We start from the raw sequence: 23,409 nt of genomic DNA, 5'->3' as shown, positions 1-23,409 counted from the left end.
GGGGCTAGCTATGGATTCTAAAACAAAAATGATGTCATTTTTGGTGACATGCATACTTCAAGTATAAAAACCTTTTTCATGGTGATGGCCCTAAAATCCATAAATCCGGCACTTTTAGCATTATATCATAAATAATTATTTTCATACACATATCTACAAACTAAATATTATTTTATACAACATAATGCGTATAGAAAATCCATCTACTGTCCAGTTGCCACTGTATCTATTTTTCATTGTTAGTGCTTTCCAAGGACCTTTTGCTTCCAAACCTCCATAGTATTGCAGTGTAATCAGTCCATTGTCACCTCATCAAGTAGCTGTCACATATGTCAAGTGTAATTGTGGCCTACAGCATTTCCCAGCTATACAATAGCCACATGCACTTCTGTCATTCCATCATCCTTCCAAACCATTGTTTACCTGACAGTTTATAGTCATTAAAAGTATGTTCCAATTACGTCACACACCGGATCCCAGCACATCATGACACCTACTTGACCAGTATCTTTACTTACTGTTTGCTTATACACTGTTTTATCATTTATGTAACTATTTTCTCTAGCACAAAAAAAGAAAAAATAGCAACCTACTTTAGAAAAATATTTCGATTTGAGAGTCCTCAGTCGTTGATACCTTTTAACCTTTTGATCAACCACTGAGGACTCTCAAATTTAACACTCTCCCTCCCATCAGTCTAAGGGCAGGTGCAGACAAGTGTATTTTCTGTCCAAATGTGATCCGAAAAAATATTGGATCGCACTTAGACCAATGTTAGTTTATGGGACCGTGCACATTGACTGTCTGAGGAAAAAAATGCTGCATGCCAGAGTTTCATCCGATAATCAGATCACACTCAGCCATGCAAGTCAATGAACTTGTGGAAAACATCGGATTGCACTTGAATGACATCTGAGTGCAGCCCAGTTTCTGTGGCCTCACAGAATGGAGAAGATGGAGACATTCTCATCTGAGAGAATCAAATCACACTATGGTCATACTCTGATCAAGCTAATCAGAGTTGGATCAGAGTCTGATTTGCATAATTGGTCCAATTCTCTTGGATGAAAGAATACATGCTCATCTGCACCTGCCCTGAGGCTGTTATTAATTAGGCCAGGATCCTACCTGCCCTTTAAATGTGTAGGCTTTTAGCCCAGAAAAGGCAAGTTTGATAGATATTAGGTTAGGATTCCATCAAAGAAAAGTCACTTTGCCGTGGTTGATGGGCACACATGAATTGGCCAATTTATACGCTAAGTACCTTCATCATTATAAATATATTGTATATAGCAGTAATGCTGTCCAAATGTTATATATTCAATGTTTGCATACATCTTAGTTCTTACAGAATGCTGCTGTATTCTTTAAGGGTACACATTCAGTGTGGGTGGAGGAGCAATACAATAAAAGTGACAGTGCTATGAGAGGAGGAGTCCTGATAGAAGGACATTATGTGGAAAAGTCTTTAGAACAACCTATGTTCAAGATTAAACATCTATTTCAGCTTTGCATATTTCAGCAAGATATTGTTAAAGAGAATCTACATTTGACTTATGTAAACTATTAATATGGGCATACAGGTTATAGGCTGCTGAGGAGACTGATACCTGTATGCCTCATATCAGGTGTCTTGTTGTTGAGAAATCATCTTTTATTACTATATACAAATGACCTCTTCCAGGCTCTGGGTAGGATGTTGCCTGGAAAATAACTCTGCCTCCAGAGCTTGCTTTACATGAAGGCCACGGCCCCACTATCAGTATTTGGTCAGTAGTTTTTCTCAGGAGTGAGAGCCAAAACTAGGAGTGGGTGATAAACCTTTCACCAAAAGAAAGCATTTGGCACATGATTAAACAAAAATCTGTCCGAGACCCCGTACTGTTGAACAGCAAGAAACCTACATCAGACAAGGATGGGACAACATTCCTCTCCTAAAACTCTGGCAATTGTCTCCTAAGTTCCCAGACATTTACCGACTGTTGTAAAAAAGAAGATTTCCAAATCATTACATTTTCTTTTCTATTTTAAATGGTGTCTTGACTTTTTTTGAAATTAGAGTTGTAATTCGGCTTTAATGATAAGAAAAAAAGAAGAAGCCAGCTCACCTATACTTCTCGGCGTTCTGGAGCACGGGATCTCAAGGGACCGCTTACAGGCAAAGATTAAGAAAACGTTCCAGCTCCCATCATGGATAAAAAGAATTTTTTATTGAAGTAATGGCAATTCCATGTAAAAAAATGTAGCCATAGCAACACGTTTCAAACGCAATATGCGTCCTTTATTAAAGCTCATTTGAGGCTTTGATAAAGGACGCATATTGAGTTTGAAATGCGTCGATATGGCTAAATTTTTTTACATGGAATTGCCATTACTTCAATAAAAATTATTTTTATCGATGATGGGAGCCGGAACGTTTTCTTAATATTAGTCTTTAATACCGATTGCAATAAGAAATTTATTTTTTTGCTGTATGAAATACTCCGGATTACACAGTGGCATCTATTAAAAAACATACATCACAAGATTGACATTTATTTTTTTAAATGGAGTGATGGGTGTCCCTGCATGGCACTCATACCAGCCTTCCATTAAATATATACGCTGGGAGTTTTACGGAAGAAAAAATAGAAGTGTGAAAAGAGCCTAACATTCTCAATGCTTGCAGAGATTCAGTATGCGTTCGGCAGGATTCCCTAATGAACTATTGCAGCTGGAATCTATAAATTTCCCAGGAGTTTTTCTTTCACAAGTTCAGAATTTCATATTTCCCTGGTATAACTATGACATATGGATATATGCAGTATAGACCAGTGAGCGCGACCTATTATCTGAAATACAGAAGATCTCTCACCACCGTAGTATAGTAGGTCGGCAGAATACAGGATTTCTGTTAATATACAGTGAACTTATGTATTTCAACAGCAAAATTAAACGTATAGATTGTTTTAGTGTGTTTTGTAGGGGAACAATTCTCTGTGCAAGAATAGAAAATTAATTCCATTCCTTCTAATATATTAACATAAAATTCCACCTTCTGTATTTCTAACAATTACCTATTGTGAATCAATAAATTTATTAGCTCAGTCTCTTACATGTAATCTAATAGACAGTCGGAAGCTTTAATATTAAGCTACATAGGTCATATATATGGTATGTCCATCCCGTTTCAGACACTGATACCACTGTACTCCCTATAACTACTACTTTATATATAAAAATAAATATTACAAGCTTCTGGATTTTTTTCTTAATTTATTTTACTATTACTATTTTTTTTGGCAATTATAATGTAAGTTATATTTTTCAATGTAAATTAAAAATGTTAAAAGTGTCACAAAGTATTAAAATTCTAGATATAAATTCAAAGCCAGCAAATAAAAATCATCCTATGTTTAGAAGTGCAAGCTATCTATGCGAGATAATAGTATCAAATGTAAGCGTTCATTGAGTTTTCGACATTATTGTAATACATTTTGCCAATGTGATTATTAATCAGAGGAAATTTAATGGACAGAAATAGTGTAAAGTGTGTAAGACTGATAGGGACGTGACATGAATTTAAACATCAGTGTATAACAGGGTTTGTGCTCAAAGTCCAGAGATAACACTCTCTTGTATTACACTTCATTATACAGACATCATTGTAGAATTCTTTATCAAGTCTTCTAGTGGCTAGTTCCCCTGAGCTTAGACAGAAGCAATTTGTTATATGGAGAACAGTAACCCCATCTTCAGCCGCGCACAGTCAGTCTTTTATCATTTCACCTGCCACACTGCTTTCATTCCCCTCCTCTGCTTTCCATACCAGGCTGCAGAATACATTCACAAGGCATCCAAGTCCACAAAGTATATAAAGTTTATTTATAATTTTTGTTGCATTTTTATCCAAAATATTTCCAATAAAACTATAAATATTATGGGAACATTTTACATTTAACAAATATATAAATAATAAAGGGATATACAGGTGCTTCACACAAAATTAGAATATCATCAAAAAGTTAATTTATTTCAGTTCTTCAATACAAAAAGTGAAACTTATATTATATAGAGTCATTACAGAGTGATCTATTTCAAGTGTTTATTTCTGTTAATGTTGATGATTATGGCTTACAGCCAATGAAAACACAAAAGTCATTATCTCAGTAAATTAGAATACTTTATAATAACAGCTTGAAAAATGTATTTAAAATCCGAAATGTTGGCTTACTGAAGTGTATGTTCAGTAAATGCACTCAATACTTGGTCGGGGCTCCTTTTGCATCAATTACTGCATCAATGCGGCGTGGCATGGAGGCAATCAGCCTGTGGCACTGCTGAGGTGTTATGGAAGCCCAGGTTGCTTTGATAGCAGCCTTCAGCTCCTCTGCATTGTTGGGTCTGGTGTCTCTTATCTTCCTCTTGACAATACCCCATAAATTCTCTACGGGATTAAGGTCAGGCAAGTTTGTTGGCCAATCAAGCACAGTGATACTGTTGTTTTTAAACCAGGTATTGGTACTTTTGGCAGTGTGGACAGGTGCCAAGTCCTGTTGGAGAATGAAATTTCCATCTCCAAAAAGCTTGTCATCAGAGGGAAGCATGAAGTGCTCTAAAATTTCCTGGTAGACATCTGCGCTGACTTTGGCCTTTGATAAAACACAGTGGACCTACACCAGCAGATGACATGGCTCTCCAAACCATCACTGATTGTGAAATCTTCACACTAGACCTCAAGCAGCTTGGATTGTGGCCTCTCCACTCTTCCTCCAGAATCTGAGACCTTGATTTCCAAATGAAATGCAAAATCTACTTTCATCTGAAAACCACACCTTGAATCACTGAGCAACAGTCCAGGTCTTTTTCTCCTTGGCCCAGGTAAGATGCTTCTGGCATTGTCTATTGGTCATGAGTGGCTTGACACAAGGAATGCGACACTTGTAGCCCATGTCCTGGATACATCTGTGTGTGGTGGCTCCAGCAGCAGTCCACTCCTTGTGAATCTCCCCCAAATTTTTGAATGGCCTTTTTTAACAATCCGTTCAAGGCTGCAGTTATCCCGGTTGCTTGTGCACCTCTTTCTACCACACCTTTCCCTTCCACTCAACTTTACGTTAATATGCTTGGATACAGCACTCTGTGAACAGCCAGCTTCTTTAGAGATTACCTTTTGTGGCTTACCCTCCTTGTGGAGTGTGTCAATGACTACCTTCTGGACATCTGTCAAGTCAGCAGTCTTCCCCATGATTGTGGAGCCTACTGAAACAGACAAAGGAACCTTTTTAAATGCGTAGGAAGCCTTTGCAGGTGTTTTTTGTTTATTATTCAAATTTACTGAGATGATGACTTTTGTGTTTTCATTGGGTGTAAGCCATAATCATCAACATTAACAGAAATAAACACTTGAAATAGATCACTCTCTCTGTAATGACTCTATATAATATATGAGTTTCACTTTTTGTATTGAAGAACTGAAATAAGTTAACTTTTTGATGATATTCTAATTTAGTGAGAAGCACCTGTATATCAATAAATATAATAAATAATAGAGCTAACAAATATACAAATGATATATTATATAAAATGATTGTTAGTTATTATTTATTCTTAGCATTATTAACTATTATATAAATTATATATTATACATACATAATTTTATTATTATAAATTTATAATTGATATTATATATATATATTACGTATATTATATGTTAAAAATTATAAACAAATATATAAATAATAAAGATTCATACCATAGCCTATCCATCCGATTAATAATATATGAAATGAGTTCCACCCTGAACAATAAGAGGGTTCTGTTCCTCCATGACCAAGCAGTTACAAACTTTAATACCCATTGTGAATAAGGCTAGGTTCACACACTGCAGAAAAACTTGCATCCGCAGTGCATTTTATCTATTTTTTGCTCTGCCAAGTTGAAGCAAAAACACATTGTTTTTTCCCAAATATAAATGCATCATTATTGCCACAGTTCTGGAGAAATTACTGCAACAATGATGCAGTCTTGCTGGGATTCAAAATAATAACTTTGAAAACAGCAGCAAAAAAAGTACACCATGCCTGCAGCACAGCCAAAATGTGAGAATGCATCCATTCCTAATGGTCTCTTTTTTATTTGTTGAGGTATATTGTTGAGCCTTCCTCTTCAGAAAGGTACAAGATTGTAATCTACTACATTCTTGGTTCCAGCTGAAGATGGACACCGCTGGACGCCGTTTGTGTCCTCCCAGTCAGTGGCTCTGTTTGAATGTCGTTTTTAGCAGATTCAGATGAAGCTCCCAGATGCATCTGGCCTTTGATTTCTCATTAGGAAAAAATGCATCCAAAAACAAATGGTGCCATGTTGTATTGCATTTTGTTTTGTACGAAAGTATTGCATCTTTGAAGAAGGGCATTTAACAATGCCTACATAATCATGCTATGAAGCCATAAAGCCACTCAGCACTGCAGTACATGCTCTGTGCAGCTCATGTGAATTACCCCATAAAATGAATTATTTCTGATTCAAATGGATTCTAATCCATCAGCTAAATGTCCTCATAAACAACACCCTCATCCCACCTTTTGGGATCCTAAATAGAACAAGACAAGAATGCCCTAGGTCACCCTCCACCTTGTTCTGGTGATAGAATCTCTAGGAGAATCTCTATTAATCCGGCAATGTAAAGTAATAGGGATTACATTGAATTGTTCTACCCATATGGTTGCAGCATTTGCTGGTGACCTGTTTGTCATCCTCTCAATCCTCAAAAGGGATTTTCAGCTGTATTGCAGCTGAAACCTTGAAATCTGAAGCATTAGGTATCAATATGGACCCGGCCAGGATAAATTTCCACCAAACTATATATTCATTTAAATGGCCACAGATATAATCAAATAATTGGGGCGTCACACTAAATCATACATAGGAGAATTTAAAAAATCTTATTTAGTCTATGTTACAAAAACTACTAATGATACCCTCAAATTAATTTTGGACCACATCTTTATTTTCTTGGATGAGAGACAAAAACTTGGTTAAAGGTATCATCCTTCCAGAGCTCGAGGTTCCAAATATGGCCAATTGAAATCCCCAGGCTCCTCTTCTTAAAAAGCCAATTATTATTATTATTATTATTATTATTTATTATTATAGCACCATTTATTACATGGCGCTTTACATGTAAAAAGGGTATACATAGCACAAACAGTTACAATTACAATAATTTTGAACAATACAAGTCAACGTCTGGTACAGGAAGACAGAGGATCCTGCCCGCAAGGGCTCACAATCCTCAAGTGATGAGTGAGGATATAGTAGGCCAGGGTAGATCTGGTCGTGCAGATGTATGGTGGAACAAGGGTTACTGTAGGCATAGGCGGATTATAATGAGGGCAATCTGGGCTACCGCCCGGGGCCCCGAGCCTGCAGGGGGCCCGCGGCTCCGGGCGGGGTGTCTAATGCCGGATTGCCCTCATTATATGTGCGGGCCGCCGCGGCACATACCGGTAGCAGTGGCGGGAGGGGGGGCCCCGGACCGCTTCCCCAGCAGCGGCCGCCACTACTTCTTCATCGGCCGGGCCAGCACTGCAGCAGTTAACTTCCTGTGCTGCCCGGCCGCGTCACTGCTAGGAGACACGGCCCTGTGCGCGGCTGTGACGTCACGCAGTGCGCGCCCGGCCTGCACTGCTGCAACGGAGAAGTCAGAGCAGGCAGGAGGAATGGAGCCGGGGGATGGTGAGTATGTGTGTGTATGTGTGTATATGTGTGTGTGTGTGTGTGCAGGCAGATATCATTGTGTGATGTCTGTTTATATGTATTTTTGTGTTTCAAATGTGTTTATGCGTGTATGTACAGTACAGACCAAAAGTTTGGACACACCTTCTCATTTAAAGATTTTTCTGTATTTTCATGACTATGAAAATTGTACATTCACACTGAAGGCATCAAAACTATGAATTAACACATGTGGAATTATATACTTAACAAAAAAGTGTGAAACAACTGAAAATATGTCTTATATTCTAGGTTCTTCAAAGTAGCCACCTTTTGCTTTGATGACTGCTTTGCACACTCCTTGGCATTCTCTTGATGAGCTTCAAGAGGTAGTCGCCGGAAATGGTCTTCCAACAATCTTGAAGGAGTTCCCAGAGATGCTTAGCACTTGTTGGCCCTTTTGCCTTCACTCTGTGGTCCAGCTCACCCCAAACCATCTCGATTGGGTTCAGGTCTGGTGACTGTGGAGGCCAGGTCATCTGGCGTAGCACACCATCACTCTCCCTCTTGGTCAAATAGCCCTTACACAGCCTGGAGGTCTGTTTGGGGTCATTGTCCTGTTGAAAAATAAATGATGGTCCAACTAAATGCAAACCGGATGGAACATAATGTCGCTGCAAGATGCTGTGGTAGCCATGCTGGTTCAGTATGCCTTCAATTTTGAATAAATCCCCAACAGAGTCACCAGCAAAGCACCCCCACACCATCACACCTCCTCCTCCATGCTTCAGGGTGGGAACCAGGCATGTAGAGTGCATCTGTTCACCTTTTCTGCGTCGCACAAAGACACTGTGGTTGGAACCAAAGATCTCAAATTTGGACTCATCAGACCAAAGCACAAATTTCCACTGATCTAATGTCCATTCCTTGTGTTCTTTAGCCCAAACAAGTCTCTTCTGCTTGTTGCCTGTCCTTAGCAGTGGTTTCCTAGCAGCTATTTTACCATGAAGGCCTGCTGCACAAAGTCTCCTCTTAACAGTTGTTGTAGAGATGTGTCTGCTGCTAGAACTCTGTGTGGCATTGACCTGGTCTCTAATCTGAGCTGCTGTTAACCTGCGATTTCTAAGGCTGATGACTCGGATAAACTTATCCTCAGAAGCAGAGGTGACTCTTGGTCTTCCTTTCCTGGGGCGGTCCTCATGTAAACCAGTTTCTTTGTAGCTCTTGATGGTTTTTGCAACTGCACTTGGGGACACTTTCAAAGTTTTCCCAATTTTTCACACTGACTGACCTTCACTTCTTAAAGTAATGATGGCCACTCGTTTTTCTTTACTTAGCTGCTTTTTTCTTGCCATAATACAAATTCTAACAGTCTATTCAGTAGGACTATCAGCTGTGTATCCACCAGACTTCTGCACAACACAACAGATGGTCCCAACCCCATTTCTAAGGCAAGAAATCTCACTTATTAAACCTGACAGGGCACACCTGTGAAGTGAAAACCATTTCCGGTGACTACCTCTTGAAGCTCTTCAAGAGAATGCCAAGAGTGTGCAAAGCAGTCATCAAAGCAAAAGGTGGCTACTTTGAAGAACCTAGAATATAACACATATTTTCAGTTGTTTCACACTTTTTTGTTAAGTATATAATTCCACATGTGTTAATTCATAGTTTTGATGCCTTCAGTGTGAATGTACAATTTTCAAAGTCTTTTGGTCTGTACTGTATATGTCTGTATATGTTTGTGTGTGTGCGTAACTGCATGTGTGACTGCGTGCGGCCTCCTGCTGAGTATAGTTGGTGCCGTGCGGCCTCCTGCTGTCTCTGGGGGGGACGCCGTGCGGCCTCCCACTATGTATAGATGGCGCCGTGCGGCCTCCCGCTGTGTATAGATGGCGCCGTGCGGCCCCCTGCTGTGTATAGATGGTGCCGTGCGGCCCCCTGCTGTGTATAGATGGCGCCGTGCGGCCCCCTGCTGTGTATAGATGGCGCCGTGCGGCCCCCTGCTGTGTATAGATGGCGCCGTGCGGCTCCCTGCTGTGTATAGATGGCGCCATGCGGCCCTTTGCTGTGTATAGATGGCGCCGTGCGGCCCCCTGCTGTGTATAGATGGCGCCGTGCGGCCCCCTGCTGTGTATAGATGGCGCCGTGCGGCCCCCTGCTGTGTATAGATGGCGCCGTGCGGCCCCCTGCTGTGTATAGATGGCGCCGTGCGGCCCCCTGCTGTGTATAGATGGCGCCGTGCGGCCCCCTGCTGTGTATAGATGGCTACGTGCGGCCTCCCGCTGTGTATAGATGGCACCTTGCAGCCTCCCGCTGTGTATAGATGGCTACGTGTGCTCAATATTGAGTCATACAATTAATGTAAGGCTATGTGCCCACGATACAGAAATGTTCCGGATTTTTTTTTGAGCGTTTCTGCATCTCCCTGGCAGAAAAAACGCATGCGGATTGTACATGTGGATTTTACATGCGGATTGTACATGTGTTTTCCTGCCAGGGACATGCGGATGTGAAGCGTTCTTCACTTGCATTTCCGCATGCGGGTTGACAAGCGCTTTCCAAGCGATTTTAGCATCACTTGGAAAGTGCTTGACAACTTGGTTACACTATATAAATCCATGCAACCAGCATGGATTTATGTAACGGGTCTGGGAGGCGGAACCTCTGGGCTACTATACAAGGGAGCGGTCCTTGTAAGGGAGCGGGTGGCGACCAGGCAGGCAGTCACAGCAGGTGACCGGGACAGTCTCTGGGTGTACGGGCAGGAGGTCACGGCAAGTGATCAGGGCAGTCTCTGGAAGAACCGGCAGGAGGTCACGGCAAGTGACCAGGGCAGTCTCTGGAAGAACGGGCTGGAGGTCACGGCAAGTGACCGGGGCAGTCTCTAGGTAAAGGGTAGGTACGACCTGTGATGGCTGAACCTCCAGGTAGGCTAGCAAGGCAGATGGAGGATGTGTGCTCCCAGGTGAGCAAGCGAGAGTCTCTGGAATAGCAGGTGGTCACAGCACGTGACGGCGGAGCCTCCAGGTAGGCAAGCAGGCAGGTAGCGGAGAAGCGCTCCCAGGTGAGCGGGCAAGAGTCTCTGGAATAGCTGGTGGTCACAGCACGTGACAGCGGAGCCTCCGGGCAGGCAAGCAGGCAGGTAGCGGAGAAGCGCTCCCAGGTGAGCGGGCAAGCTGGTCCATAGACAGACTGACCGGAGTTGTAAGGCAGACCGTCGGACCTCAGGCAAGCAGGCAGGTAGCTGATGTGCGCTCCCAGGTGAGCGGGCAAGTTGGTCCTTAGACAGACTGACCGGAGTTGTAAGCTAGACCGTCGGACCTCAGGCAGGCAGGCAGGTAACAGGAAATCAGGCAGGATTAGGACAGCAAGCTGGCAGGAATCTGGCAGGTAACTGGCAGGTAACTGGCAACGGGACCTGAGGGCTGAAGCAGAGTAGAACGGTGCAACAACATTGCTCGGGCACCTCCATTTTGGAGGAGGTGCCTTATATATGGTAAAGTCCTCCGGCCATTGGCCGGGGACTCCTTAGGACGACGCGCGCGGCCCCTTTAAGAGGGAGGGAGGGCGCGCGCGCGCACCCTAAGCACAGTGGCCGGGAAGGAGCGCGCGCTGCCGGCAGAGCGGGAGAGGGACGCCGGGCACGGAGCAGAGCGGTGAGGGGAACAGCGTCCCTGCCTAGCAGAGGGCAGGGACGCCGGCACTACATTTTATATAGTGTGACCAAAAAAGAATGGTAAAAAAATATATATATATACTTACCTTCTGATGGCCTGCCGACGTCAGCGGTCACGTGACCCGTCACATGACTAAATGACGTCACGGCAGGTCCTATTCAGACCATCGCGAGCTGCCGGCTAGCCAGGACGCATCGGATAAAGACACCGGGGGCCATCAGAAGGTAAGTATAATATTTATTTTTTATTTTATTCTTTTTTTACAGGTTCTATGGTACCCGGGTCCGGAGGAGAGTCTCCTGTCCTCCACACCCGGGTACCATCCGCACATTGAAACGCATGGATTCCGCATCTACAGATGCAGGGATGTGGATTCCATGCGTTCTAATGCAAGTCAATGGTGGCGAAAACGCCGCGCTTCCGCAAAATAATTGGTAATTGTAGCGCCGGCGTCCCTGCACTCTGCTAGGCAGGGACGCTGTTCCCCTCACCCCTCTGCTCCGAGCCCGGCGTCCTCCTCCCGCTCTGCTGGCAGCGCGCTCTCCTTCCCGGCCACTGTGCTTAGGGCGCGCGCGCGCTCCCTCCCTCTTAAAGGGGCCGCGCGCGCCGTCCTAAGGAGTCCCCGGCCAATGGCCGAAGGACTTCACCATGTATAAGGCACCTCCTCCAAAATGGAGGTGCCCGAGCAATGTTGTTGCACTGTTCACTACTCTGCTTCAGCCCTCAGGTCCCGTTGCAAGTTACCTGCCAGATTCCTGCCAGTTTACTGTCTGATTCCTGCCTGATATTCCGCTTACCTGCCTGCTAGCCTGAGGTCCGACGGTCTGCCTACCGACTCCTGTCAGTCTGTCTAAGGACAAGCTTGCCCGCTCACCTGGGAGCGCTCTTCTGCTACCTGCCTGCTAGCCTGAGGTCCGACGGTCTGCCCTCCAACTCCTGTCAGTCTGTCTATGGACCAGCTTGCCCGCTCACCTGGGAGCGCACATCTGCTACCTGCTTGCTAGCCTACCTGGAGGCTCCGCCGTCACGTGCTGTGACCACCTGACATTCGAGAGACTCCTGCCCGCTCACCTGGGAGCGCACACCTGCTACCTGCCTGCTAGCCTACCTGGAGGCTCCGCCGTCACGTGCTGTGACCACCTGCCATTCCAGAGACTCCTGCCCGCTCACCTGGGAGCACACGCCTGTTACCTGCCTGCTAGCCTACCTGGAGGCTCCACCGTCACGTGCTGTGACCACCTGCCATTCCAGAGACTCTCGCTTGCTCACCTGGGAGCACACATCTACCATCTGCCTGCTAGCCTACCTGGAGGCTCAGCCATCACAGGTCGTACCTACCCTTTACCCAGAGACTGCCCCGGTCACTTGCCGTGACCTCCTGCCCGTTCATCCAGAGACTGCCCCGGTCACTTGCCGTGACCTCCTGCCCGTTCATCCAGAGACTGCCCCGGTCACTTGCCGTGACCTCCTGCCCGTTCATCCAGAGACTGCCCTGGTCACTTGCCGTGACCTCCAGCCCGTTCACTCAGAGACTGTCCCGGTCACCTGCTGAGACCGCCTGCCCATCTTCCCTGGTCGCCACCCGCTCCCTTACAAGGACCGCCCCCTTGTATAGTAGCTCAGAGGTTCCGCCTCCCAGACCCGTTACAGTTTGCTCGGGCCATGGAACCCGGTGGCACCCAAGCTCCCTCACTCTCGGACCTGTGTCATGAACTGTCCCGTCAGAGGTCCCAACAGGAGTCCATCCTGGGTCACCTGCGGAATGTCAATACTCGCCTGGACACTCTGACTGCTCCACCAGCAACAACCGCCAGAGCCATGACTCGCAATCCGGCAGCTCCGCTGCCCACCAATACTATGGTATTGTTATGTTCTGCTACCAGAGCTAAGGAAAGAGAGGAGATCTGTCCCTACGATAGAACTCAGCTTGATCCCTACGATGTAACAGGGGACCTGATCCTGCGATCAGACCTGCTAAAGTCCTAAGCTAGTCTGTACGGAGACCTATAGATGTGGGGAAGGAATCCCTACAAGTACTAAGGACTGGGAGGAAAAAGGGACACCTCCTAACAGAAATAGTAGCAGACAGACAAACAAACAAAATATATAGAACACTGAGGTCCGTAGACCAAGCAAACTAACAGAGTTAGATAGACCAACAAGGTCATGTGACCAGGATTAAATAGACCAACAAGGTCATGTGACCAGCAAAGGAAAAAACCTAAGAGCAAGGTTCTAACAGTACCCCCCCTTCTAAGAGGATCCTCCGGATCCCCTAGGACCAGGCTTATCAGGAAATCTCCTGTGAAACGCTCTGATAAGTCTGGACGCGGAAACATCATCCGACCTCACCCAAGAGTTATCCTTGGGTCCGAAACCTTTCCAGGCCACAAGATACTGCAAACTACCTCTATACCGTCTAGAGTTAAGGATGCGAGAAATTTCATATTCCCCGTCCTCCACCACCGGAGGAACAGAGGCAGAGGCGTCACAATCCGATACATCCGCTTTTTTCAACAGAGAGACATGAAATACCGGATTAATTCTCCAGGAGGTAGGAACCTCCAACCTAACAGCAGATTGGTTGACAACCTGAAGCACCTTAAAGGGCCCTACAAACTTGGGACCCAATTTCTTAGAAGGAATCCTCAACCGCAGATTCCTAGAGGACAACCAAACCATGTCACCAACAGCGAACAAAACCTCCTGTCGTTTCCTATCAAAGTAGTCTTTAGATTTTCTGTTGGCCTCCTGAAGATTACCACGCACATCCGTCCAAACTCTCTCTAAATCACCGGAAAAATTCTCCTCCTCAGGCACGGCAGATCCCAACTTGGAGAACGACCCAAACGACGGATGTCTCCCAGAACAACAAAAAAAAGGCGAACAACCAGCAGAAGAAGATGTATGGTTGTTAAGAGCAAATTCAGCAAGTGGCAGAAACTCAGACCACCCCTCTTGATTGTCTGCCACAAAACAACGCAAGAACTGCTCAACATCCTGGTTTTTCCTTTCTGTCTGGCCATTAGATTCAGGATGATATCCGGACGAGAACGACAAATGAACTCCCAACCTGTCACAAAAGACACGCCAAAAACGAGCCACGAACTGAGGACCCCTATCAGAAACAATGTCAGTAGGAACGCCATGAAGTCTGACAATTTCCTTGACAAAGGCCTTAGCGAGAGTTTTAGCGCAGGGCAGTTTGACGAAGGGAACCAAGTGACACATCTTGCTAAAACGGTCCACGACCACCCAGATGACAGTAAAACCCTCAGAGGGGGGAAGGTCAGTTATAAAGTCCATAGCCAAATGTGTCCAAGGAGCACTGGGAACCTCCAAAGGACAAAGCAACCCCGCAGCAGGAGTATGTGAGGACTTAGATCTAGCACATATAGTACATTGACGCACCCACTTAATGACTTCCTTCTGCCATCCAGGCCACCAAAAACTGCGACCCACCAGTCTCTTGGTCTCAGAGATTCCGGGATGACCTGCCAACCGAGATTCGTGACACTCAACAAACAAATCTCTCCTAAAGGTCCCAGGCACAAACAACCTCCCATGAGGAGTGTTAGATGGGGCATTCTCCTGTGCTTTAAGAATCTCATCTTCCAAAACGGAGTCCAAAGCAGCTATCACAACACCTTCTTGTAAAATGTTCTCCTCTTTCTCAGCACCGACTATGGGAGAAAAACTGCGAGACAAGGCATCCGCCTTAACATTCTTAGTACCAGGGATGTAAGTAACGGAGAAATTAAACCGCGAGAAAAACAGTGCCCACCTAGCCTGACGGGCATTCAGGCGCTTGGCAGCATCAAGATATATCAGATTTTTATGATCCGTAAGAACCTGAACGGGAAATTCCGCACCTTCCAAGAAGTGGCGCCAGTGTTCAAATGCGAGTTTAATAGCCAATAATTCCCGATTACCAATATCGTAATTCAGTTCAGTCTCCGAAAATTTTTTTGAAAAAAAGGCACAGGGATGTAATCCATCCCCGTTATCCTGAGACAATACTGCGCCAACCCCCACAGAGGAAGCATCAACCTCAACCAAAAACGGCTTAGTCACATCAGGCTGCATAAGGATGGGAGCAGAGGTGAACCTCTCCTTGAGATACACAAAAGCTTCAATGGCCTCAGAAGACCACTGAACCGCATCAGCACCTTTCCTGGTGAGATCGGTCAGAGGTTTGACAATACTAGAAATTTTTTTTATGAATTTTCTGTAATAATTGGCGAAACCTAAAAACCTCTGTATCGATTTCAAACCAATAGGCCTAGGCCATTCCTGTACAGCTTGAACTTTAACCGGGTCCATCTCAAAACCCTCGCTGGAGATAATGTAACCCAAAAAAATAATTCTCTGTACAGCGAACTCACATTTCTCCAGCTTAGCAAAAAGCGAATTGTCCATTAATAACTGTAATACCTCACGTACGCTCCGCCAATGAGACTCCAGATCCGGCGAATAAATCAAAATGTCATCCAAATACACAACCACATTTTTGCCGATCAAAGGTCTAAGGATGTCATTAATAAGATTCTGAAAAAATGCAGGAGCATTAGTAAGACCAAAAGGCATAACCAGATTCTCAAAATGACCCACAGGAGTGTTAAAAGCAGTCTTCCATTCGTCACCCTCCTTCATGCGCAACAGATTGTATGCCCCCTTAAGGTCAATTTTAGAGAACCACTTGGCCCCCATTAACTGGTTAAACAGATCAGGAATCAATGGCAGTGGGTAAGGATTGCGTACAGTAATTTTGTTAATCTCACGAAAATCCAGACAAGGACGTAAACCGCCGTCCTTTTTTTTTACAAAAAAAAATCCAACCGCCACAGGAGACTTAGAGGGCCTAATGTGACCGGCGGCCAAACTTGTCTGTATGTATTCCTCCAAAGCCTTCCTCTCAGGAATAGTAAGGTTAAATAAACGACTTTTAGGAAGAGTCGCTCCAGGGACAAATTCAATAGAACAATCATAGTCTCTATGGGGAGGCAAAACCTGCGATTCCTTCTCAGAAAAAACTCTCCAAAAATCCTGAATAGGAACAGGCAATTCTCCCCTATCCAAAGCTGCAATACGCCCGTTACAACACTTGTCATAACATTTATGGCTCCAGGATTTAATTTCACTGGTAGACCAATCCAGTACAGGATTGTGAAATTTTAACCAGGGCAATCCCAGTATTACTGGAGAAGGCAAGTTATTCAAAACTACCAAATCCAATTTCTCATGGTGAACACCATTAATAGTGAGAGGAAATTCACAGACCTTGAGAGTAATATTCTTCAAAGGGGAACCATCCACAGAAACCACAGCAATGGGGGATGATAAAGGTTCGGGTTTTAAATTGAGTCTTTCCAAGAATCCCCCATCAATTACATTCAGAGTAGACCCCCAATCAACAAACACCCGAAATTCCATTAATTTTTCCTGAGCAATCGTGGAAGCAGCTAAAAATATACCCTTGGAATTTAAACAGGCAATACGGGCATGACTGACCATTTTTTTTTCTTTCTTCATACGAAGCTCACAGCCTTTAATCAAATGACCAGATTTTCCGCAATAGAAACACAAGCCTTCAGAAAATCGACGGTCTTTTTCTTGAGAGCGAGGTGCCACCGATCCAATCTCCATCGGTTCACCACTGTTAGTACACACATTCTCATAACCAGAAACTGACATAGCAGAGGATTTGCTCTCATTAACCCTTGCACGCAGTCTCCTATCCACCCGTATAGCTAATTGCATAGCCTGTTGCAAATCTTCAGGTGTAGGATAAGCAATTAGCAGGTCTTTAACCCTTTCATTGAGCCCAGCAAGAAATAGACTTTTCAGAGCAGAATCGTTCCACCCTGTTTGAGTAGACCAACGACGGAAATGAGTACAATATTTTTCCACATTACCTGATCCCTGTCTCAAACGTCTTAACTCAGTCTCAGCTGATGCGACACGGTCAGGATCATCATATAATAGCCCCAAAGCAGAAAAAAAACTATCCACTGATCTGAAGCATGTATCACTAGGTTGCAAAGAAAAGGCCCACTCCTGAGGCTCTTTGCGCAAAAGTGACATTATGAACCCTATGCGCTGGGATTCATCCCCAGAGGACTTGGGTCTCAAACGAAAATACAATAAGCAAGCATTTTTAAATGAAAAAAATTCTCGGTGTTCACCAAAAAATAAATCCGGCAAACATACCTTAGGCTCCAAGAAATGTGCTCCAGGACAGTTACTCACGTGCTGACGGAGCTCGGCCACCTCCAGAGAGAGTCCCTGCAGGCGATGAGCCAAATCCTGAACCGACACCATGATGGAACAGAAAAATCTTTCCTTAGAGAATTTGCAGGCTGGACTTACTGTTATGTTCTGCTACCAGAGCTAAGGAAAGAGAGGAGATCTGTCCCTACGATAGAACTCAGCTTGATCCCTACGATGTAACAGGGGACCTGATCCTGCGATCAGACCTGCTAAAGTCCTAAGCTAGTCTGTACGGAGACCTATAGATGTGGGGAAGGAATCCCTACAAGTACTAAGGACTGGGAGGAAAAAGGGACACCTCCTAACAGAAATAGTAGCAGACAGACAAACAAACAAAATATATAGAACACTGAGGTCCGTAGACCAAGCAAACTAACAGAGTTAGATACAGAGCACAGGCTAGCTAGAAAGTAGTTATACAATGAAGTCCAGCAAAGCCAGAAGGGCGGAGCAGGATTAAATAGACCAACAAGGTCATGTGACCAGCAAAGGAAAAAACCTAAGAGCAAGGTTCTAACAGGTATCCTACCCCGGACCCCGGCTTTCCTCACCTCCTCGCTTCGGAGGCGACTCCGCTCAGGCTCGGGGCTATATAAATCAGTGCACCCTGCACTTTGAACTCCTGTCCCACCAGTTTAACTCCGACCGGGCCAAAATTGCCTTCATCATGTCCCATCTCACCGGGGAGGCCCTGGCCTGGCTATATCCTCTATGGGAGAGAGGAGACCCCCTGGTGTCCGACTTGCCTGCCTTTCTCACGGCTTTCCGGAAAGTCTTCGACGAACCTGGACGGAAGACCTCATCCGCATCATCTCTGCTACGCCTCCGTCAGGGAAGTCTCACCGTGGGCCAATATGCCATACGGTTCCGTACCCTTGCCTCGGAGCTGGCCTGGGATAACGACGCTCTGGTATCTGTCTTCTGGGAGGGTCTGTCCGGCCATATTAAAGATGAACTTGCCGGTCAAGACATTCCTACCACTCTCGATGACCTAATAACTCTTGCCACCCGGATTGACCTACGGTTCCAGGAGCGTGAAAAAGAAGTCACCCGTGAGAGGAGGTTTCCACGTCTAGCTCCTACTTTTCAGAAATCCGTCACTCCCTCCGTTTCTCCCCAGGTACACTCTCTTGAGCCTATGCAGGTCGACCAGACCAAGATGGTCAAAACCCGTCAGGACTTACGCTGTGCCGAGGGGAGCTGCTTCTACTGTGGCAGTAAGGAGCACCGGATCCGTACCTGCCCGGAGAGGTCGGGAAACGCCTGTGTCTAGGTTTGCTCAGAGAGGTCGACCTAGACAAGAATAAATCCTCTCCATCTCTGCTGCTGTCAGTCTCAATTATCTGCGGGGAGAATTGTTATTTCGAACTAGCCCAACTTGACTCTGGAGCGGCCGGGAATCTTATTTCACAGGCCCTGGTAGAAAAATACCGCATTCCCACCAAACCTCTGGCTATACCATTATCTGTCGCTGCTGTGGATGGGGGCCTCTTACCACGTCCCATCCAACTCATCACCGAATCCGTAACTCTGCAGGTGGGAATGCTGCATTCTGAGAGCATCTCTTTTCATGTTCTGCCTGGACTCTCTCACGCCCTCTTACTAGGTCTACCTTGGCTCCAGAGACATGCACCTGTGCTTGACTGGCAGACCGGAGAAGTCCTTCGCTGGGGACAGGACTGTCATAAGACTTGTTTGGTTCCTGTTCATCCCGCCCGTCCTTCTCCTACCCCAACTAATCTACCTGGACTTCCGATTCCCTATTGGTCATTTGCTGATGTCTTTAATAAAAAGGAGGCAGAGACATTACCCCCTCATAGACCATACGACTCTCCTATCGACCTGTTACCCGGTACTACGCCTCCCCGTGGGCGTATTTACCCATTGTCCGCTGCTGAGACCCGGTCGATGTCCGAATATATTGAGGAGAATTTGGCCAGGGGATTCATCCGGAAATCTACCTCCCCGGCGGGAGCAGGCTTCTTTTTCGTAAAAAAGAAGGACGGCTCTCTCCGTCCCTGTATAGACTATAGAGGCCTTAACCAGATCACGGTGAAGAATAAGTACCCCCTTCCGCTCATTCCAGAATTATTTGATCGTCTGAGGGGGGCTAGAATCTTCACCAAACTGGACCTCCGTGGGGCGTACAACCTGGTCCGTATTCGTCAAGGGGATGAATGGAAGACTGCATTCAACACCCGGGACGGCCACTATGAATATCTGGTAATGCCCTTTGGTCTCTGTAACGCTCCTGCCGTCTTTCAAGAGTTGGTCAATGACATCTTCCGGGACCTTCTCTACTCCTGCGTAGTGGTGTACCTGGACGACATCTTGGTCTTCTCTCCGGATCTCCAGACTCACCGGAGAGACGTTCGTCAGGCCCTGCTCAGGCTCAGGCAGAATCACCTCTTCGCTAAATATGAGAAGTGCCTCTTTGAGCAGACCTCGCTTCCGTTTTTGGGCTACATTATTTCTCAGACCGGCCTTCGAATGGAACCAGAGAAACTGTCTGCCATCGAGAAATGGCCCCGACCGGAGGGGTTGAAGGCCATTCAGCGGTTCCTGGGCTTCGCCAACTACTACCGCCTCTTCATTCCACACTTCTCTTCCCGGACTGCCCCAATTTCCGCGCTCACCCGTAAGGGCACTAATCCCAGAGAGTGGCCGCCAGAAGCAGAGGAGGCCTTTCTTTCCTTAAAACAGGCCTTCTCTTCCGCTCCGGTGCTGCATCGCCCAGATGGCAACAAGCAGTTCTTCCTGGAGGTTGACGCCTCCTCCTCTGGAGCCGGAGCGGTACTTACCCAAAAATCATCTTCCGGGAGAATGGTAACTTGTGGCTTCTTCTCCAAACTCTTCTCCTCTTCTGAGCGCAACTATTCCATAGGAGATCAAGAGTTATTGGCCATCAAGCTGGCATTGGAGGAGTGGCGTTACCTGCTCGAAGGGGCTCTTCACCCGGTAATAATTTACACTGACCACAAGAACTTGGCTTACCTCCAGCATGCCCAGAGACTTAACCCGCGCCAAGCTCGGTGGTCCTTGTTTTTTGCTCGCTTTGATTTTATTCTTCATTTTCGCCCGGCTGACAAAAACATCAAGGCGGACGCCTTGTCCCGATCCTTTCTGGTGTCTGATCTCGAGGAGGAACCGAAACACATCATCGATCCCGCCAGAGTAATGCAGGTGGCTTCCGTGAGTCTAAATCGTCTCCCTCCCGGTAAGACGTTCGTATGAGTACCTGATCGGGAGAAGATCCTACACTGGGGTCACTCGTCTAAACTAGCTGGCCACGCCGGTCAGAAAAAGACCCTCCAGCTTATTACCCGGCACTACTGGTGGCCTACCCTGCACAAGGACGTAATAGACTTTGTTTCTGCCTGTGTGTCCTGCGCCCGCAACAAGGTTCCGAGACATCTGCCAGCCGGTCGCCTCCTTCCGCTCCCAGTACCTGCTGCCCCCTGGCAGCATATAGCAATGGACTTTATAACTGATCTCCCCGTCTCTGCCGGTTGTACGGTCATTTGGGTGGTCGCTGACCGCTTTTCCAAGATGGCTCATTTCGTTCCCCTGCCAGGCCTCCCGTCTGCACCCGAGCTGGCTAAAGACTTTATCCGCCACATCTTCCGTCTTCATGGCCTGCCCCTCCACATCGTGTCGGATCGTGGGGTACAGTTCACCTCACGCTTCTGGAGAGCCACTTGTAAACTGCTAGACGTCACCCTGGACTTCTCCTCCGCTTACCACCCACAGTCTAATGGTCAAGTGGAGCGGATCAATCAGAACCTAACCAGTTACCTCCGGCACTTCGTTAATGCCCACCATTCAGACTGGGTGGATCTCCTGCCATGGGCCGAATTTTCTTACAACAATCACGAGAGCGAATATTCCTCCAAATCCCCGTTTTTTGTTGTCTTCGGTCAGCATCCTCGGATCCCATTTCCCGTCTCCACCTCGGTGGACAATCCGGCTGCGGAATCTCTTGTTAACAAATTTTCCTCCATATGGGAGAGTACCCGATCCGCACTCCTTCTGTCATCCGAGCGTATGAAAAAACATGCTGACAAAAAACGTCTGGATCCTCCTCAATTCCATGCAGGGGATAAGGTCTGGCTCTCGCCCAAGTATGTCCGGCTCAAGATTCCTTCCTATAAGTTAGGGCCTCGGTTCATCGGTCCTCTGGAGGTCATCAGTCAGATCAACCCGGTGGCCTATAAATTGAAACTCCCGGACAACTTGCGGATCCCTAACTCCTTCCATGTATCTCTCCTCAAACCTGTGGTACTTAACTCTTTTTCCAAGTCTACAGGTACGCCTCCGGCTCCGGTTTCCGCTGAAAACGAATTTGAGATAGAGAACATTCTGGCCACCAAAAGGGTAAGAGGGAAGACCTTTTTTCTAGTAGATTGGAAGGGGTTTGGTCCTGAAGAGAGAATGTGGGAGCCCCGGGAGAACATCCATGCCCCTCTCATCCTAGCTAAATTTCTCTCTGGCCTAAAAAAGGGGGGGCCTAAAGGGGGGGGTACTGTAGCGCCGGCGTCCCTGCCCTCTGCTAGGCAGGGACGCTGTTCCCCTCACCCCTCTGCTCCGAGCCCGGCGTCCTCCTCCCGCTCTGCTGGCAGTGCGCGCTCCTTCCCGGCCACTGTGCCTAGGGCGCGCGCGCGCTCCCTCCCTCTTAAAGGGGCCGCGCGCGCCGTCCTAAGGAGTCCCCGGCCAATGGCCGAAGGACTTCACCATATATAAGGCACCTCCTCCAAAATGGAGGTGCCCGAGCAATGTTGTTGCACTGTTCACTACTCTGCTTCAGCCCTCAGGTCCCGTTGCCAGTTACCTGCCAGATTCCTGCCAGTTTACTGTCTGATTCCTGCCTGATATTCCGCTTACCTGCCTGCTAGCCTGAGGTCCGACGGTCTGCCTACCGACTCCTGTCAGTCTGTCTAAGGACCAGCTTGCCCGCTCACCTGGTAGCGCTCTTCTGCTACCTGCCTGCTAGCCTGAGGTCCGACGGTCTGCCCTCCAACTCCTGTCAGTCTGTCTATGGACCAGCTTGCCCGCTCACCTGGGAGCGCACATCTGCTACCTGCCTGCTAGCCTACCTGGAGGCTCCGCCGTCACGTGCTGTGACCACCTGCCATTCGAGAGACTCCTGCCCGCTCACCTGGGAGCGCACACCTGCTACCTGCCTGCTAGCCTACCTGGAGGCTCCGCCGTCACGTGCTGTGACCACCTGCCATTCCAGAGACTCCTGCCCGCTCACCTGGGAGCACACGCCTGTTACCTGCCTGCTAGCCTACCTGGAGGCTCCACCGTCACGTGCTGTGACCACCTGCCATTCCAGAGACTCTCGCTTGCTCACCTGGGAGCACACATCTACCATCTGCCTGCTAGCCTACCTGGAGGCTCAGCCATCACAGGTCGTACCTACCCTTTACCCAGAGACTGCCCCGGTCACTTGCCGTGACCTCCTGCCCGTTCATCCAGAGACTGCCCCGGTCACTTGCCGTGACCTCCTGCCCGTTCATCCAGAGACTGCCCCGGTCACTTGCCGTGACCTCCAGCCCGTTCACTCAGAGACTGTCCCGGTCACCTGCTGAGACCGCCTGCCCGTCTTCCCTGGTCGCCACCCGCTCCCTTACAAGGACCGCCCCCTTGTATAGTAGCTCAGAGGTTCCGCCTCCCAGACCCGTTACAGTAATGCTGCGGATTTTTCCGCAATGATAATCCGCAGCGGAAATTTCCGCAGCATGTACACAGCACATGCGGA

Source organism: Phyllobates terribilis, unplaced genomic scaffold (assembly GCF_046119375.1).
Source record: "Phyllobates terribilis strain yellow unplaced genomic scaffold, ASM4611937v1 Scaffold_1__5_contigs__length_1240528914, whole genome shotgun sequence".
In the NCBI taxonomy this organism is placed as follows: Eukaryota; Metazoa; Chordata; class Amphibia; order Anura; family Dendrobatidae; genus Phyllobates; species Phyllobates terribilis.
This window is presented reverse-complemented; position numbering follows the sequence as displayed.